The following is a 19,302-nucleotide window of genomic DNA, read 5'->3' on the forward strand; positions in this document are numbered from 1 at the left end:
GTAGAACTTCCTCGGATAGAAGTCAGATTCTGGTGTGTTGAAATTTCCTTTTGAGGCCGTGCTTTGGCAAGATGCTGCCTTGTTGCTTATAAAATGACTAAAGTGTCTACCAAATGCAAGTGCCAAGTCAAAATATGTTCTGTATTTTGGTAATTGTGCAGAAAGAGCACCAGATGGTTCTGATGATGAAGCGCTTTGGGTGGGATCATCAAGTTTTAATGGATGGCAAACTCCAAAAGCTTAATTATCAACCTCTCTAGCAGCATCCTTTTTATTGGAGTGGACAAGTTATTTTCAGAGACAGAAAAGAAATAACTCTATATTTCTTTGCATGTAGCTGAATAAAACCCACTTAGCTTCTTTGTAGGAGTATCTGAAGCTCAGAATACTTGGGCCTAATAGAGAGGGTGCCAAGTTATGTTCCAAAGTGGAAAAACTATGTTATGAATAATACTGTTTTTATTTGAACGGTTTGATATTTTCCCAGCATGCCCAGTTTTCATGGTGTGCTGCTAATGTGTAACTCCCCTACAATATCAATACCCTACATTTTGGGTTCAGGTGTATAGCAGTGTTGTTTATTTTCCACATTTAGTCTGAAATGGCTCAAGAGTGGTCTGTTCTTCGAGAAAATTTTCCTATTGGTGGAATTTGGACAGGCCACATTTAGAGCAAGGAAACGAAAAGATTAAATAGCAGATCTCATAGCACACTTTTAAACTCCTGCAATGTTGCTTGATTTCATAAAGTGAGTCCATTCAAGCTGGAAGTGTTGATTGATTTGTTTCTGTAGTGGTACAATTTGGCTTTTAATTTTAATACCTTCCATTCAAGGCTGGTAACAGCATAGCAGTAACTTGTGTGCTGTAATCACAGAGGGCTTTGTATGCATTTGAATAAAATGTTTTGCATGTGTTTTTTTTTTCTTTTTCCATTTGTATATGTTTGCTGAATCCTAGTGATGGTAGCACTTTCTTCCAGTTTTTACACAGGAGTACTGTTACCTTTGCCTGAAACTCTGCTTGTTATTGTCACTTAAATAGTGGAAAATTTCACCATTGATTACAGGGTCAGTTTGTTGAAATACATCTCAGATAAGGAATATTTGAGCTAATGACACCAAGTACAGCCACCACTCACACCATGCAAGTACTTCTGTAGGACAGGACTGGATCTTCAAAATGCTGTAAAATTTCAGTTTTCTGGGATTTGAGAATCCTGCAACTTATTCTGCCACATAACAGCAAGTAAAACCAGAAGGGCCTAGCTGGTTATGTTTTCAGACCATCTTATTTTGTCTGCAGGAATCAGGTTTTAAAAATTGTTGGGACTTGCTACAGAGCACAGCTGCTTCTCCATGTAGGGAGAGATATCAAGACTATCATATATGATTGATGGGAGACTGTCTTGTTGGCATTGAGCCACCTTGCAAATTTTTTATATAATTGTCTGTTAATTTTTGTACGTGCACTTCAGCAACTTGTGATGAGTTAATCTCAGAATCAGAGTCAGCATGGTTACACAGAGGATTGATCTGACTTTGGAGAGTAAGGTAATTTTTTTAAACTTAAAACTTTTAAAATATTTTAATAGTATTTTTACTGAGTTTTGCAGCTCTACATGACTTAGACTGGGATTCTGTTGTTTCTCATCTCATTAAGTAGAATCTTATTCTCTGATTTTCAAGGAGCTGACTTGTTATTTCACCAACTATTGGGAACCAGAATTAGAAATGTGTTCCTAGGTCTTCAAATTATGGCTTGAAAGTTCCACAAACTTTATGTTGGCACTCTATGCAGAGGAAAATGTCATCCAACTCTAGTATTTTCAAATATTTATCTTGTTAGGTACTTTAACATTTCTTTAGGAAGTGTTATAAAGGTGCAAAATATATTCTTGTGGTGATTTACCATAGTAATTTCTAACTTTGCAGTGAATTGCCAGGTAATTATAATTTAATCAGGTTTTAAAAATTTCTAAGAGGTTAATTACCTCTTTGGGATGAAAGAATAAAGGGCAAAATCCCAGATCCATTAAAATATTTGTTGTTCTGTGATAAAACAAGTACAGGAGGGTTTTAACCCTGTGTCCCCAAAATAGGCACACTTCCCTGTGAATTTGGAGGAATTCCTAAGGTTTGCTATATTTCTTTGAGGGGCCATATTTATTCACACTGCATAGCGTGTCTGCTGATATTTTGAAAATCCCTGTTCTTTGACAACTGCAGGCTTTTCAGTTTCTCTGTGGCAATTTACACAGCAATGAGAGCAATGGGATCCTGGACATAACTGTGACCTGCAGCATCACCCTCATGCCCTTAGTTGAAAAAAAAAGTGGATTAAGTTATTTGGAATCAAGGAATAGTCAGCAATAAAATAACTGAAAGTGTAAATGTGACCATTGGAACACCAACTGGTACTTTACAGTTTCTTTAATGAAGAAAAAGGAGAATAAGGAAGAGAAGAATAAAGATTAAAAAAGTCAAAGATCTTCTAAGAACATGATCTTGGTTCTTGAAAGTGGAATTTCTACATTTTCTCTTTTCTTGATGTCCCAGAAATGTTTCTTTTAAGTTTACCTATGTATAAGTAGTTAACTTTGCAGTGCATTCCAATGGGTTCAACTGCCAGATAAAGAAGGCAGGATCACCTGGAAAAAGAAATTTCTAGCTCAAAGAAGCAAAATGTGTTGAGTTAAAATAAAATAGAGAACTAGAAAATTTTACAATAATAATAAAGTATAAAAGAGAAGACAACCTACATACTTTATGGCTGCCAGGGATTAGTTATGACTTGTGCTCTAATGATTTCTGGTGGATGTTGCTCCGATGTTCACTCTGGTGTTCGTTAAAAAGAAAATGGATAAAACACCACCCTAAAATTCTATAGCAGCTTCATATAGCACAAGTACTTCCTACAGAACTTTCTTTTTAGAGAAATATAAGTTATTCTCTGTATATTTTTCTTTTCTTTCTTCCTTTCTTTTGTTTAGTTAAGGCGGTGATAAGATCTTGTAATGAGACATGTCAGGCTGATGAGTTAATTTGGTGAAACTTTTAGGTCTGCCAACTTCTTGATTGCGAATTCTTTTTTTTTTTCTTTTCTTTTTTTTTTAAGTAAGATCAGTATTCCACTTACATTTTTGAAATATCACATGCAAAACACCTACTAACCACCCCTCTAGCCATCAGCTTTTCATTGCTGCCTGTCAGTATCTTGCTGAGGGCAGGTGCAGATAGCCTGGGGCTCAGAGATGTCAAGCAATGCTGGTAAATGCCTGGAGATATGGTTTTATATGACTATCTAAAGAGGCTATGACTATCTAAATAATTTTCAGCACATGAGAAACTCAACCTTGCCCCCAAACCTGCCTTTAAATTTGTGGCTTGAGACATTCTGTCCTAAAGCGCAGGATAACTCTGATTCTGAGTTTACTAATATATGAGTCCTATAAACAGTACCAAAACCAGGCAATGAACAAAAATCTCATCTTTTTGGACTGATAGAAAATAGAGTTTTAGCATTTTAACCTCTTTGATTTCAGTACCCAGGACTGGGCCTTAATTGGAGTAAGGGGTCATCATTTAATTTTTTTGATGGGCAGTGTTGCCTGCAAGAATTTCTATGAGTGGTGAACATAGTTCTGGTTTTAAAATATCTTGCAGAGGTGAATTTTGCAGAAAAAATAGGAAGTCCAAATCTTTAGATGATAGGCAACAAGTATTTGTCAAAAATTTCAATTCAGATTTTGACAGAGATGTCATAAGTGAAAAATCCAGGGAAACTAGGGCTACACCTGGTAAAGTCTCCAAAATGTGAAGTGTTGCCAAACTGATAGTTTTACCATTGAAGGCAAATTTCTGTTTCAAAGTGTACTCTTTCCTTAATTAGCCTAATTTTTTCTTGCTTTTTTAACTAATCAAGTAGTCATCCTTTAGGAGGCCAAAAGGTTTTTATTTTGAGGGCTTGATGAGATAATGTGACTCATATTTTTTTTTTTTTTTTGTATGATCCATTTGTCCAGCAGGCAAGAGTTAATTATCTTCAGGGCTGATAATTGTAGATAATCACAAATAAAAGGGTCCTTTGGGCAGAATACAAAGCAATATCCTTGCTGGGGCACATACTTGGGAACAGTTTTCCCACAGAGGATGCACCTGTAAGGTGGGATCCTAACTGAATGGATCCTGGAAGAAAGAAATTTTACCAAGTTATTTTTCTAAAGTACAATGAAAATTAGAGCACCTGATTTTCCTCTTCTCTGATTATAGTGTCAGGATAAATGAATTTCAAAAATGGGATCTGAGAGGGGAAGTTAGAGTACGAGTAACTGGAAAAACAGATTTTAGCTATAATTATTATGTTTCAGGGTTTCAGGGAAGAAAACTCTGAGATATGTAGTAAGGAGGTTTTGTCCCTCAGGGAATCCAGGGAAGTAGACCTGAAGGCAGGCATTCTTAAGGCCTTCTAATTGATTTTTATGTCCTACTTAACTAGCTTTGAAAACTCTTAGCTTCAGTTACATGGCAATCTCCAACAGAGAACCCCAATATTTTGTCTGGATTAATATTAATTTCAATGGGAAAAAATGGCACAACTATATTGTAATATTACAAAATAGATGGTCAGAAAAATTGCTAGTTTGTGCGCAGCTGACATGTCCTCTATATCTTTTCCCTTTTTCCATTCTGTTTTCCTCCTTTTTTTTAAAAATGTAATTGAAACCAGCAATCTCTCCAATCTCTTTTTTTTGTTTGTTTTTTTGTTTGCTTTGTTTTGTTGTTGTTTTTGTTTAAGTACACCACAGGGCAGGTTGAACCTCCAATTGTCAGGGAAACATCAAATCCACGTGCTATATGGGATAATTATGCTGGAATTTTAAATATGGAGATGTGTTCACATGCACTAGTATTATTGTTGATATCTCTAAAATATCAGCTCAACATTTCGGCTATCTTACCATTTTTAACTCTTTTAAAATGGTAAAACTGGGCTTTCAGAATTACCACTCCCCCTGCCCCCCTCATATATATAGATATATATAATATATCTCTGCTCAAGGGCTTTAGTTTCCTGTTACTATTCCAAGCCTTGTCTATGCATATGTAGGTGTTACACTATAAAAAAAAATTGTACCAAGGAGTTTGCATCTGGTAAATGTAGCTCAAGCACAGCTGAGTAGGTGGTTAAGTCAAAGTGCAGTGAAAGAATCTGATGAAGATTTATCCTAAACTCTTTGTGTGGCCTGAGTGAGGCAGCATCAGGCGATGAGGGATGCTAAGTAACTCAAAGCCTACCAAGTTATCTAAGTTTCAACTCTACATATTCTCAACTCTACATAATTCTTGATGCTTCGTCGAGCAAGGAAAATGCAGTCATGGAATTTGTTTTTATTTTCCTTTCCAGAAAGACCTTTTTTTTGCTCAGAAGAGGTCACCAGTTATATATAAAATATAAAAAATATGTATAGGTAATAGATACAAAAACATAGAGGATAAATAGATAGCTGTAAATATAGACAGTTGATTTGCATCACAAATCAATGCAATTCCATTCTGTTGTGTAACTGAATTTCAGTTTGGTCCAATCCAGAGCTCATGAAGCTAATTAAAGAAAATTAACTGCATGGTGAATTACAGTCTGAATAATATTTTATACTCTTTATAAAATAAAGAGTATGACTGTTGTTTTCAGTCATATGACTGAACTGAAAGAGCATATCCTCTTTTAAACATAGTAAGTCTGTTTTTCAGCAAAATAATTTTAAACATTGGTCTGCATATGAAAGGGAAGGGAACCTGATGCATTATGTATTCAAAAGATAACTGGAGCCAAAAACTCCTGAAAGTATTGTTAATTTTAGTACAATTTGGCAAGAAAAATTGCATCCAAGTAGTAAGCTAACATTTCCTGGTATGTGTATTGTTGCATAAAGGTAGTATTATATAAAGAACCAAAATGTTATTATTTTGTGTTAAAGTTGCATCCAGAGAACTCTTATGAGACTGGATTACAGTCGTGCCAGGAGACCCTGCTGTTGTTGCAAGTCCCTGTACACCCATAGGAAGAGATTAAAAAGATATCATTGCACCTGGTGAGAGGATAGTTGAGGCCCAGGGGGGGAGAGAGAGAGAGAGAAGAGAAAAAAAAGGCCAAATATTGTAATGCAGGTCAATGCCAACACCATCCTTTTGGTCTTTGTGTGATTTCCACTGGGGTGTGACAAAAGTGACTCCCTGCACACTTGTGTCACTTCCAGGCCAGGTCCTCTGCAGCCCACAACTTCTCCAGGTGTGGAGGGTATCTCTGGAAGTGCAGTTTGGATCAGCTGTAAAGCTCTCTCTGTACTTGTTGCATCCTTCCAAGAGCACCATCCTTCTAACACCAAGGGTTTCTTGTGTTTGGAATCCCGCTCATACTTCTTGCAATGCTGTAACTTTTCAGTCAGGGCTTAACTGACCTGGCAGTGCCTTCAGCACATGGATGGGCACATGGAGATGCTGCAGAGACAGGCCTGTTGTGAAAGCTCCCTTTGTTTCCTTGCACGCAGTGCCATGGATCAGGAACGCCCGGGCCTGTGGCTGTGAAAGCGCCATGCAGCTCGCCGGCAGTTCAGAGGTGCTTTTTGTGTCCCAGCACACCCTGTGAGTGGCAGTGGGCTGCTGCAGGAACTCCAGGGAAATTTGAGTCCCTTGATGTGGGAGCAGGCAGCCAGCAGCATTTACCACCTTTCCCCGGGCAACAGAGGAGGCTTGTGCTGTCTGCAGCCGATGAGTTATAACTGGAGTTCCTCCTCTCCCCTCGGCCTTCCAAGCAGCGTGGTGTATGTCTTGTGGTTCTTATCTGCTCGAAAGTATGCACACAGAGCTTATCAGATCTGGAACGCTAGCACCCTGCCTTTTATATGAAGCAATAAATGCATATTTAGGTATTGCTTTCATCTGCACGGTGAATTAGATGTTTTTGGTGTTTTCAAGTGTAATTTTAGTGGTAGATGTAATAATACATTTAAATTAGTTGTTGAAGATATGAAATACCTTTTTTCGTGAAAATCTCTTTTAGGCTTCACAATGTAGCTGATGCTACTTTTTGAAGTGAGTCTACCTATATTTTGTATTCTTTACTTATGTCCTGTAGTGATTGGGTGCTTTACAGATCTGCAAGCAGACAGCAGATAAACCTTCCTGAACTGCCTGTTGAAGACATTTACACAATAACACAATTATTTGTTAAAGAGGAGATGATAAGGAGACTTTATAGCCAATTATATAATGTAACATTGCCAGGTAATGTGCCACTATTGAGTGACACCGTTTTGGGAAAGACAGGGAACCACTGTCTGTGCAGTTTGGCAAAAGTGGTGATGTTTATGGGGTTCCTTTTTTAAAGAGGTAGTTTACAGAAACACCATCACTGTATGTGTTTGTTGACATGTTTTTTGTAGGCAGATGTGAGGTTGCTCTAAACTGGAAGTCATGTAGTTTACGTAAGTGCTAACCAGAGCTAAACTGGATTAGAGTGGGTTTGTGGCCAGTCATCTCCAAGTGTGGGCAGAGTGAGCTCATATCTCCCTGCAAAGCTGTGGAGATGCAGCCTATTTTAGGTACTTCTTTTGAGCCTCATTTCTGTAATAATGACATCACAGCTTCTGGGGTGTGGAATTGTAAAGCACCACTGCTACAGAGGGAAGAAATACTAGCTCCTTTTTGTGTATTAGGAACTGGGAAGCACAAGGCAACTTCTGATGAAGGTTGAGCGGAAAACCTGTAGCAAAAGCAGCAGCTGAGTACAGAGTTTTGGAGAGCAATTTTCACACTGTATGTGCTGTGGTGTGGCTCTTACCTCCCTGTGATGCAATGTGTGTTTTAAAATGACCACTTGTGGAACAGGTGGTGTGCTCTGATTCCTTCTTTCATGGATCACTGCAATCTCTGTTAGGGAGTACAAAAATCCAAATGAAAATCACCGCAGAGGGACTACTTTAAAATGCAAAGTGATAGGGAAACAATGTTGTAGTTACTTAGGTTTGGTTGGGTTTTTTGGTTTTTTGTTTGCTTATTGGTTTGGGTTTCCTTTTTTTTTTTTTTTTTTGACTATGCAAAGAATGAAGAAGAGCAAAGATTTTGAGAAAGAAGCCAGCAAAGGCAATAAAATACAATCCCTGAATGTTTGAACAGGGGTGAAACAAAGGGAAGCTAGCAGGAATATGCTGGTAGTGGTTAATTACTGCATTTGCTTTCCTGTTTCAAAATGATCACATATGAAGAATGTTCTGTGTGTAAGTAAAATATTTTTCATTGAACCGTCTTGAATAAATATCCTTTACCTGAATAAAGGAAGATTTTTTAGAAATCCAGTTCAAAGGTTTTCATTACAATCAGCCTACTGCCCCCTTCATTTTTGTGATTGTGTCTAGACACACATCATTAATGATGCTTTAATTGTGAAATATTGCACATTTAAGGGTGTGAAATTGCTGTGTGATTCAGGCCCTAAATGTGTAGTTTCATTTCTATATTATTCCTTTTTCTCATTTCACATTATGCTATAATTCTGAAAATAGTTTTTTAACAGTTTTTAAATGATACATATTCTAGTCCCAGCAGCCCACAATGATAGGCCACATTCTCAAATGATATAACATGATGCCATGCTTTTTACTAAATGACTGCTTCCATTTTTTGCTTCCAGGCTTCCTTCACACTCACTGGTGACTGTGCAGAGAAAATACAGGCTACCTGTAGAGGCTCTGTCTTAGAAGAAATAGAATATTTTAATTAAGGATTTTTTAAAATTAGTGATTTTTTTTCTCCTTATCAAAACTGATGAATTTTTTTTAATGAAGACTGAGACCTATGGGAATTATTAAGGGTGAAAAGATGACTATTTTATAACTTATATTTGGCTTTTTATGGAATTTTTTTTGGTTCCTAACTCATAGGGTAAACAGGGTCCTCCTGTAATTTAGTGATGTTCATAATCCTTTTTATTTCCAGTGCTGGTGTCAATATATGCTTGCAAGACAAGCCAAGGCTTAGCTGTTTGAAAATGGAGTTATTTTGAAGGATTCTGTTAAATTGTTGGATGACTGTGTATTATTCTTAGGTCAATGAGAAGTGGTTACCTTTAGTAATTCTTTAGCAAAGGTGCCTGAAATCAGAGTGTAAGTGGCACTTACGGTTTTATTTCCCCCCTTTCATATTGGCATTGGGAGAGCAAGTTTTTAATAAGGATGGTAGCAATCTTCTAAACATGCAGAAATTGCAGGTATTCGGAATATTTTGAAAGCATTTTAGCTGCAAAATATCTGAGTGAAATTTCTGATGGAATTTGTATCAATTAAAACTACAGAATACTTTAAAGACAATTTTGTCTTTGTATATGTTTATACAACAGATCTTCACCCGTGTGGTCTCTTGGAGTTCAACTTAAGACTTTTTAAGTGAAAATGTAAATGGTTTGAGCTAATAGAATAATTTTTTATTAATGTTGTGGTGTTAGTATTTCATGGACAGAAAGTTTCCTTTTTCTTTTCTTCTTTTTTATGTGGATAAGAAACTAGGGTTTATTTTCAGTTTAAGAGAAAGTACTTGGACATCTAAAAATAATAAAAGTGATGACAACTGTAGAATAGAGGAATACAGGTGTAAGAGAAGAAAAAGTATTTAGCAACCACTCAGTCTAATTAGGTCATATGGTTCATGTGTCTGTATGTTAGCTATATTTTCTTTCTTTCGGGCGGAGGACTTTGCAAGGTAAAATGAGTCCAGGCATAAGAAACAGGTATTTTCTTCCATGTAAACTCTAGATACCTCATACCTGAAATGTCACTGTGAATAACTTTCTGGTAGATTAGCCTCTTTTCAGCATTTTCCTTGCACTCTGCTTGTGTTGGTAGACCATGAGTGTTACTGAACCCTTCCTGGACTGCACTATTTTATTAAATTTTTAAGCGAAAGTGGTTGAAGGAAAAGTTGGTTTTGTACAGGCTGCTGAATGCAACAGACGCCTCGGCTCTGATGAGTCCATTTTGAACAGACCAGGCTCTTCAGGGCTGGGCTTTTTTCCCCCACGGTGCCCAGCTCCATAATGGATAAGCCTGCAGCTGATTTGCAGTTCTGGGGTGTTATCTGAGCCACAAGCCCACACTGGCTCGGGATCACTGGCTTCAGCCAGCCCTCTTCAGCCTTCTCCCTAACTGGCACTGTAAGAATTGAGGCTTCACATACCTATTGTTCTGCAGGATTTTTTACCAACCTGAACTTTCTCTCTGGTAGATTACCAGAGTGCTAAAGCTAAGTTTAAAATGTTGTATGTTTAACCTTTCCCCCTAATTGCTTGCCCAGAATAAAGGTTTGGTGCTTTGTTCCTAAATTCTCAACATGAGGTGGTGTGCATTAAAGTGTATTTATACTTTCAGATTAATTAACTCTGACCTTATGAACCACTGTCCTTGTTTAATTGGTGGCTCCAAAGCACACTAATGGCATAAATCAGCTGATAATGAGATTCAGACTTGCTTTTAAAATATATAATAACAACACTGCATTGATAGAGCAAATGAGATTTGTTGACTCTCTGTTGGTATTACAGGAGAGAAGACACAATTAAATGTGTACTTTCAGGATGGGGGAGGGCTTGGTTGGAATGAATAATATGCACTTCAGGGTGGGTGTATGAAATAAGGAGGATATTCTGCATCAAGATAAGTTTGGTATTCTCTCCTTGTCTCTAGGCACTGTGCAGTACTGGCTGGTGCACTTTAGGATACAGAAATGTTGTGGGAAGGTGTTTCTTAAAGATTACTGGGGGCTAAGAAAAATGACAATTTCATCTTTAAATATAGTTACATGTTTTTAAACTGAGCTTACACCCACTGTTTTATGAACTGCAAATTAATCAGATAGCTCCCAGAGAACAAAAAGGTTTTGACCTAAACTAGTTGCCCAGGCTCCATTACTATTTTCAGTTTAATGTTACCCATATCCATCCTCACATTTTGGAAAGAAAACAAGGGCTGTGCAACAAAGTTTCTTTGTTTTGCTAAGAACTAAAAATGTGCTGTATGTAGACCAAACAATAAAAATAAACTACTGAACTACCTTCTAATGCATGGGGGTTCTGGAGAGAGGAAACCATGGATATTTAGAGGCATAAAGTGAGTCATTGTGCTAGTTAAAGAATTTTATAAGGCGAGCTCTGTGGGTTTGAGTTGCATCTGTTACCTTTCCAACTAGAACTGAGGGGTATGCAGGAAAAAGAATGTTGGATTTAATCATGCCTTATAGTGACTGCATTGTACTTAGGCTAAGCTTCTGACTGGAATCTAGACCATAAGAGAACAAAATCGTTAGTCTTTCTTCTTTGTGTAAGTTTTGCCTTAGATGGGCTCCAATTAAATGACCTAAACAATAATTTTACACCAGGTAAGCTGCAAAATGCTGTTAACAAACTACTTAAATTAAAAAAAAAAAAAAAGTAATATGTGTTCTGTAACACTTGAGAACATAAAAAAAGAAAAATCTCCAAGCCAGAAACCCCCTCACAGTTATTTTCCTTATTAAAAGATAACCATGCTTGCGTTTATGACAGCTCTTAGAAGCCATAATGGACTGGGTTGCTATGGTGTGAGATGCAGAACAATGAAATAATTGTTTCTCTTGGTATTGGCTTCCTGGAAACAAATTCTGTGTAAATTACTTGGCTGAAAGTGTGACAACAGTCTTGTGTTCTGTTTCATGCGGTTCATGGTTAAAAATGGTAACTATTTCATAACAATAAAAAAACAACATTTATCAGCTCTGGACTTTCTTTTGTTTCAACTTTTTTTTTTTCCTTTCATATTTTCAGGTCAGTTTCATGAATTCAAAAGCAACTTACCAGTGATTTCTGGGAGCTGGGGCTGATTTTCTTGTGTATTTGTAAGTATTTATTCTTTTCCTCGTTATGTGCATCTTTCTAGTACTCTTTTGACATGGGGAATGGAAGAAATTTTGAAATTTCACTGTTGTATTGCAGTTTTAGCATGTTCATTTAGCAAGAGTTTGACCTCACTACTTTTAAACTTTTGGTAGATTTCTTTTTGCTACCAACTTTTGCTTCTGCTATTCAGAGGAGCTACAAATACTGAATTAACAGTAAATATTATTATTTCAAACTTTATTTTGGTTTTTGTAATAATAACAATGATGGGAGAACAGCTTACAGTAACACATCAATGATGGCACTTGCCAATGACGCCACTGCAATGAATTTTTGCAATGAAAATAATTTCTAGAAAAGAACTGGGGCTGTAACTCAAGACAGACAGGACTTTTAGGGGAAATGCTGTGTGTGTTATTGAGGAAGCACTAGGATGACCAGCATCTGCTGAACTAGGAGTGCATTTTAATATCCCTTGGAGAAATCTGGCCTTTATGATTTCAGCAAAACCATGGTCATTGAGCCTCAGCTCAGGAACACGTTTCAGAGTATGCCCAAGTTCAGATACATCAAATGGGGCTACACCTAAACAGAAATGCTTTGAGAAAGGGAAAGCCAGAGAGAGGATCAGGAGGAAAAGAGTTATTCATAAAACAAATAGAAAGCTTTCAGAATTGCTGTTTTGGATGGTCCTCAGCTTTAGTCAAATATAATAATGAAAATCTAATGGGCCCTAGACTTGACATGATATAAATTATTGCAATACCTCACATATGATGTAGTATAAATAAAACCAATCTATGCAGCTTGTTCTCTTAAGTCACAAATATAGTTTATGAATAAATATTTATTCATCAATTTATGTGGAAAAAGATGTTCACAAAACTGCATTCATCAGGGAAAAAATATGGCTGGTTCTCCTCTCAATATGGAAATGTGTTCAATTTGTACTAACCCTTCCTCTTTACAAATGTTCATTTTCACATATGGTGTTGCTATTCTATTTGCACTTTCCTTCATTTACAGGTCAGCATTTTTTTAATGAACATTCTCAGTCAGAGATAAAGAAAATATTATCAAATAAGATAAACAGTTTAAACCCAAGTATTACCATTGAAAAATTGTTCTGAGAAGGCAATATAAAGTGATTACTGAATTGAGAGTGAGGAATTTGTTATTTTCTTTCTGGCTTTGCTACTGCTTATTTTTTTTTAAGCAATCAGTTTCTTTTCTTAATTTTCCTCTTTTATAAATGGAAATAGTAATATATTAATCCATACAAAGAGAAGCTCTTTATACCTCAATATAGAGCACACTCTCCAAGGAAAAGGAATATTTCCAAAGAATTAATTCAGTGGTCGTTTCATGGTTAAATTTTTGTGTACCAAGCTAATAGGGTGGGAAGTTGTAAGTACTGTTCTGTTCATGTTCAGGTAGTATTACAAACACAGAAAGGGCTTTAGCAATTATATTTTGGGCTGCTGGTCTGAGTCCTGCTCTTCTCGACTGACATCAACAAAGAGCTGCAGTAAAGTGGTGTAAAAAAGTACTTTGAAAAGCATCCTTGTGTTTAGGTCAATCCAGTAAGTACCTAAACTTCCAGGAGAGGTATGGGCAGCTTTGATCCCACCCCTGCTCGCTGGCTGTTAGCCCAGCTGAGACACCTGGCACATTGTGGCCGCGAGAGCTGGGACGTGTTTCAGCAGCCTGAGCAGCAAAGCTGAGGTGGTGGCTGCGTGAAAGGATGAGCCACAGCCTGGCCTGTCACTGGTGTCCTCTGCAGCCCAGACCTCAGCCACAGTGACATGAGTACTGGGAGAAGCCAGCACCGTGCTGGCTGTTCTTCTCTGCTGAAATGACTCATTCCAGTGTTTAGCACCATATATCTAGAAACATATGCTAACCTTAAGTTCACATAAACTGAAAATAAAATGAAATGTAGGAGGTACAACTGATGGATTCAGCCCTGTGTTCCTCACATACTGAGAAAAACATTGAAGTACAGCTTCTGCAGTAATACAGGCTTAGATCTTAAATAATCTCTTATTGTACCTTTCCAAACTTATAAATACTCTGTCCATGATTTAGGCAGATACAGATTCTTATTATGCAGTAACAGGACTATGCACAATGTCATAAATGAGAGGGATAAAATAGACTAATAGGACAGGCTGTGACCTGAGATACCTTTCCATTTAAAGAATTGATTTCTGCAAATACTATAATAATAAATACTTATGTATGTGAGGTGACCATGGAAGCTGATGGACTCAGGATCAGGGCCTGATCCAGAGTCCATCCAGGCCCTAAGCAAAGGAGGAGATGAGAGCTTTGGGGGCTGGCATGGAAGGCAAGAAGTTTGTTTGTATAAGGGGTTTTGAGAATAAATTCTAAGCAGTATTTAAAAAATGCAAATGAGGAGTGTATACCTTTTTCATGTTATGCTGTAATATTTGGGCATGTTTTCATGGCGTGTTTGTTTGATCTGTACTCCAAAGGGAAGGAGTGCAGATCAGTGCTGGGAAGATTGATCTTTGAAACTCTGCAGATTTTTTATGGGAATAGAGCAAGATCAGCTAAATGCTGCTATAGGTCTATACCAAAGCTATTTCAACCAGGGGCTATAATAACTTTTTCCTCAAATTTTTGAAAGTTTTGTCATAGATGCATTCTGCTGTAACATGTAATTACTTGGATCATCCAGTTCAGGCAACTTTGGGATTTTTTGGTCATATTTGGCTAGTTTTGTTCAGGGGAAAACAGGATTGATGATTCATACAAAAGTAAATTTCATGGAAAATGTGACATTTGTGCTTTTGTTTTATGCCCACAGAGTAATTGTCCTAACTAAAGGTTACCTTTTTTTCAAGAATGTGGTTTTAACGTGGTTTAATTTATTTAATTGTTCTTCTCAAGTAGGTTTGTCCAGTAGTAAACTGCAATAGTTATTTAAAGATATAAATGGCAAAATAAATATCATTTAATAACACAGCATTTAAACCCAATTTTGCTTGTACATCAGCAATTAGATACATCTTGTTACTAACAGTTCAGTTTCTGTGTAAACATTTTATTGTGGCTTGGCTACAATGTGAAAACACAGAGTGAGAAAAATAAAACCTGAAATGAGGGTTGTTAAAGCCCATGAAACTTCCGTGTCTTGAGCTCTATAGAGAAAAACCTGTGTTGAAGGCATGGCAAAAAATATAATTTTATTTGGGAATTAAACCAAATTTCTTTGAAAACAAACAACAGGATTTTTATTTTAAGAAGGTTTGAGAACAGAACCAGAAGCACTTAGGGAACACACACATGCACACACGTTATGACACAACAAAACTGACATTGTGGGTAGGTAAATTTTATCTTTTCAAGCACTTACTCTAATCAGCATATTAACAGAAGTATGCTTTTCTTCAAAATCAATATTTGATATTTTTCCCCAGTCTTATTTTTAAGGCAACATTTATACTCTTTTTTTGTTTAATTTAGAGTGCTTCTATTTACACCTTACTTACTTCTATTTATTTCTATTACATGGAGCATCTGACCAAATGGATTTGTGCTTTGTATTTCTACCAGCTTATTTAAAAGGAGAAAATTATTTAATTGTGACTGTTTGTATAACAATTCAAAGAAAGCACAGCCTCTGTGGAGCACATGAAGACATATGTCTTTGGTACTATTACCTTATGGGTTTAATTGATAACATGTGATGTTCTACTGGATTACAGTTAATATATTTGGGAAAATATTTGCTCTTTACTTTCCACAGAAACAATATACTGAACCCAAGTCTGAAAAAGCTGATCTCCATTTTTCTTTTCACAAGACAGGGTGTTAATCAGCATTTTGATCAAGGAGATGTTTGCCGGCTTATCACGTACCTCTTTCTACAAAGGACTGTTTCAAAGTTTCTATTAAGACAACAAAGTTCCTATTAAGACAGTGGTGCCTAACTAGAATCTCTATTGCTGCAGCATCCACACCTTTTTTGGCACGTGTGTGCTGCAGGTACCAGAGGCCTTTATTTTCTGCATCCTTTCCAGCTGACACTGTGACATGCTAGTGTAAAATAATCTTTTTAAAACATAATTTAACTAGACCCTCAGAAATTTGAAGCTCTTTTTTCCTGGGTTTATTTTATAATTGGTGAATATAAAATCGATTTCTTGTGGAACCCTGTCTTGTTGTTTTTATGTAAGGGTTGCAACACACAAAATTTCTAGTAAGAAACAAATTTCCAGTATATAACATGTGGTGTAAATAAATAAAAAAGAAGACACCGCCTTGAAGAATTTTTTTGTGTGAGAATAATTTCCTAAATGTACATATTTTAGATGTTCTTCAGAGACAGTAAGTTGAGTAGAAAGAAAGTGGAGGTGGGAAAAGCATTTCTTTATGCTCAGCTAAAACCTGGTGCCCAAAGACATTTGCCAGTGAGGATCTGATAGAAGCATTTTTGCATCCATCCGGAGTTTTGTGGCTGTACCTGAGGAGAGGAAGGTGTGGGGAAGGACTCAAGGCGGGGGAAAGGTGGCTGAGCCACTCCTTTGCTGAGAACAGCACAGAGCTCAAATACCAAAAGTCCCGTTTGTTTTTCAGCATCTGAGGTTCTTTCCCCAGCCTGTGCTTCCAACTGGGATGTCTGATGGACTCCCTTGTGGGATTTTATCCCAAGCTGTTTGGTTGTGGGAGGTCACCTGGGGACTTGTAGCTCTAATAGAAGCAAAGTCTGTTGCCTGATGCTGGCACAGAAACCTGCTCCTATCTGAGCTCCCCTTTACCTTCCGAGTGCAGCAGACATTATTTTGGCTGCTTCTCTGCTGACCATGCAGGCTGTTTCTTGGTAATAAGTAAACAAATGAATGGGTACACAGAATATTTGTATTGTGAAAGCATTGTATTCATTTTAGGCAGTTTTTCCTATAATAAACAAGTAATGCATTTAAGCTACTTTTGGGATTTTGATATTTAGCATAGCACAGAAATCTCCTTCAGTTCTTTATGAAGAAAGAAATGTATGGCACAATAGGAAATAAACAGAATAACAGTTTTAATTCACATAAACCCAAGGGGTTTCTGGCTATAAGACTCTTTAGCAGTTGCTGGGATGAGGACACCAGTGTGAGCAAGAGCACCCTCCAACCAGCTCCTGACACACTGCACAAAGACAGGGGCCACACGTGTTGTCTTTGCTTACTTTCTGGTGAAAGTTGAACCACTTAGTGGAGCTGCTGCTAGAAATGCTTTTTCTTTTTCCAAGGGCTGTCATGCTCTGTATGTGAGCGGGGCTTCCTCGCTCTGCTGCTGCTCCATATGTGTGCTGGATGAGATCCGTGCAATGCTCTAGATCCATCTGCTGTCTAAAAACCCCTTTGCAAAAGTGCTAAGCAAGAAAATGCAAATCCTCATCCAAACAATTCTATATGCTGCTGAAGTTGTGTGCAATGCTTGGGAGAGTGGAATAGGAAGGATTTCTGCTAAGAAGCCCAATTAGGAATGTAGAAGCAAAGTACTTGCACAAAGCCATACCTGGACAGGTTTTCAGTAAGTGATTGGCATTTACAGAGACCAAATATTTCTGGAAGAAATGGTTGTTCATCACAAACCTAAAGTTTCCAGTAATTTAATAACTACAGTGCAGCATCTCAGGAAAGCTGTAAAGAGAATTTTCTCTAAGCCATGCTGTGAGTAATAAATTATATACAGTATTTCTCATTTTACGTAAATAAGACAAAGAATGTCTTATTCTACTGCAGAGATCAACAATACCAACAGTTGATGTCAGCATTAACTTTTCAAATCATATTACTTACAAGGGAAAGGGTTATAAAGTGTCCCCAGACAACTTCATTTTCTCTCTGTGTTCCTAATGCCCATATACCAATGGCTGTTTGATTCATTTATTGACATAAAACAGAATTGCTTTGAACTAACCACTCATTCATCATAATCACAGTTACAAGAGAGAGCAGAGTAAGAGGTTAACTGCTTGCTAGATGTATCAAGATTTTGGTATATACCAAAGCCTGACTCAATAGGAATCTGATAATGGTCTGCTGAAGGTAAAACATAACTGTTAATAGCTAAATAAAAAAAATTGATAAAGACTGTGCTGTAAAACACTCACATTTCTTAAGTTAATTAAAAAGTGCTGATCAAAGTGAAGCCCATATTAAAAATGTTACTTAAAGATATTAAAGACAAGATACAGTACAAAGGTCAGTTTTAAAAATCAGTGCATTCAAAAAAAATGTTCCATAATTTTCTTTTCTTCTTGGTTATCCTTTAATTAATAATTAAAATACAAATAATTTGAAAATTTGAAATAATTTTTTACTTTTAGTATTTTAAGTTCATGTACAGTGATGAGGAATTGATATTTTTGTGTGTCCACATTAACAAGACATTGAGTAAAATCAATTTGAAGTAAGTGGGAGCAGCTTCTGTTCTTAATACATGCATGTGATGGATTCAGTAGTGTGCATCATAAAATATTCAAAGGCTACACTTAATTGTGTAAATATAATCCTGGCTCTGAAACTTGGTCTCAGAGATGCTCCCTGCAGGAGCCAAAAAGCCCCAGGGAGTAATTAATCCAATTCTCCAAAGCTAAAACAAAGCAGGTTACATGAGTTTTATCACTCACTTCAGCCTTTCCCAATGAAACAGTTCACACAGTGTAAAACTTCTCTCAAAGTTGTTTTCAGGAACTGACACATGGTCTTGCAGAAGATCTAAAGTCTTGTAGGGCAGCAGAGTGAAGAGGAAAGAGTAGCTGGCAAACTGGCTGTGTATAGGAAATTCCTACTTTAGGAAGAAAATTTGAATATTTTCTATTCAAATTTTTACTAGCTTGGAATATAACAATTTCTTAAAAAGAATTGGTCACTGATAGGACACAACTACAGTTAGATCTGCTGAAATGATCAGAGTAAAGGTCAAGAATCTGAAGCCAAGCAAAGTAAAATGAAGTAAAAGATCCCCCCCATTGAGAGGATGATAAGGGAAGCATAACCACACACATTCCATTATCTTTTTTGCTAAATTTCTCAAAAAAGTCGTAAGACCTTTATGCTCTTACTCCAGATTCCAGATTTGTACATTAGATAACATATATGTGTCCTCCTTGCAGGTCAGCTTGAATAATTATGGAAAAATAATAATTTATCTTCTTGTAACTTTTAAAACAGAATTTATACATTTTGATTGCCACCATTTGTATTATGGTTTTGTTTGATATTGTACAATATTGAGCAGTAAGTTATAACAATAATCAGTGTTATGCACTGTTTTAAACATTTAGGCAGAGTTCACACATTCAAAGAGAATTATTTTTTAAGACCTCATAGATTCTTGTACTTCACCCCAGAAACAT

At 36.8% G+C, this 19,302-nt stretch overlaps 1 protein-coding gene across 3 annotated transcripts in view; it reads left to right on the forward strand.

Annotated features, from left to right (window-relative positions):
* SOX6 (SRY-box transcription factor 6) overlaps positions 1-19,302 on the forward strand; it is a 364,152-nt gene that overhangs the window by 38,393 nt on the left and 306,457 nt on the right. For 2 of the 3 annotated variants that reach the window (XM_064714999.1, XM_064715000.1), the window contains exon 2: positions 11,850-11,920. The gene's annotated coding sequence lies outside the window, so the exon portion shown is untranslated. Of the gene's footprint in view, positions 1-11,849; positions 11,921-19,302 lie in introns of those variants that run through there. The other variant, XM_064714996.1, reaches the window with a different exon arrangement.

This window comes from Zonotrichia leucophrys, chromosome 5, assembly GCF_028769735.1.
Source record: "Zonotrichia leucophrys gambelii isolate GWCS_2022_RI chromosome 5, RI_Zleu_2.0, whole genome shotgun sequence".
Classification (NCBI taxonomy): Eukaryota; Metazoa; Chordata; class Aves; order Passeriformes; family Passerellidae; genus Zonotrichia; species Zonotrichia leucophrys.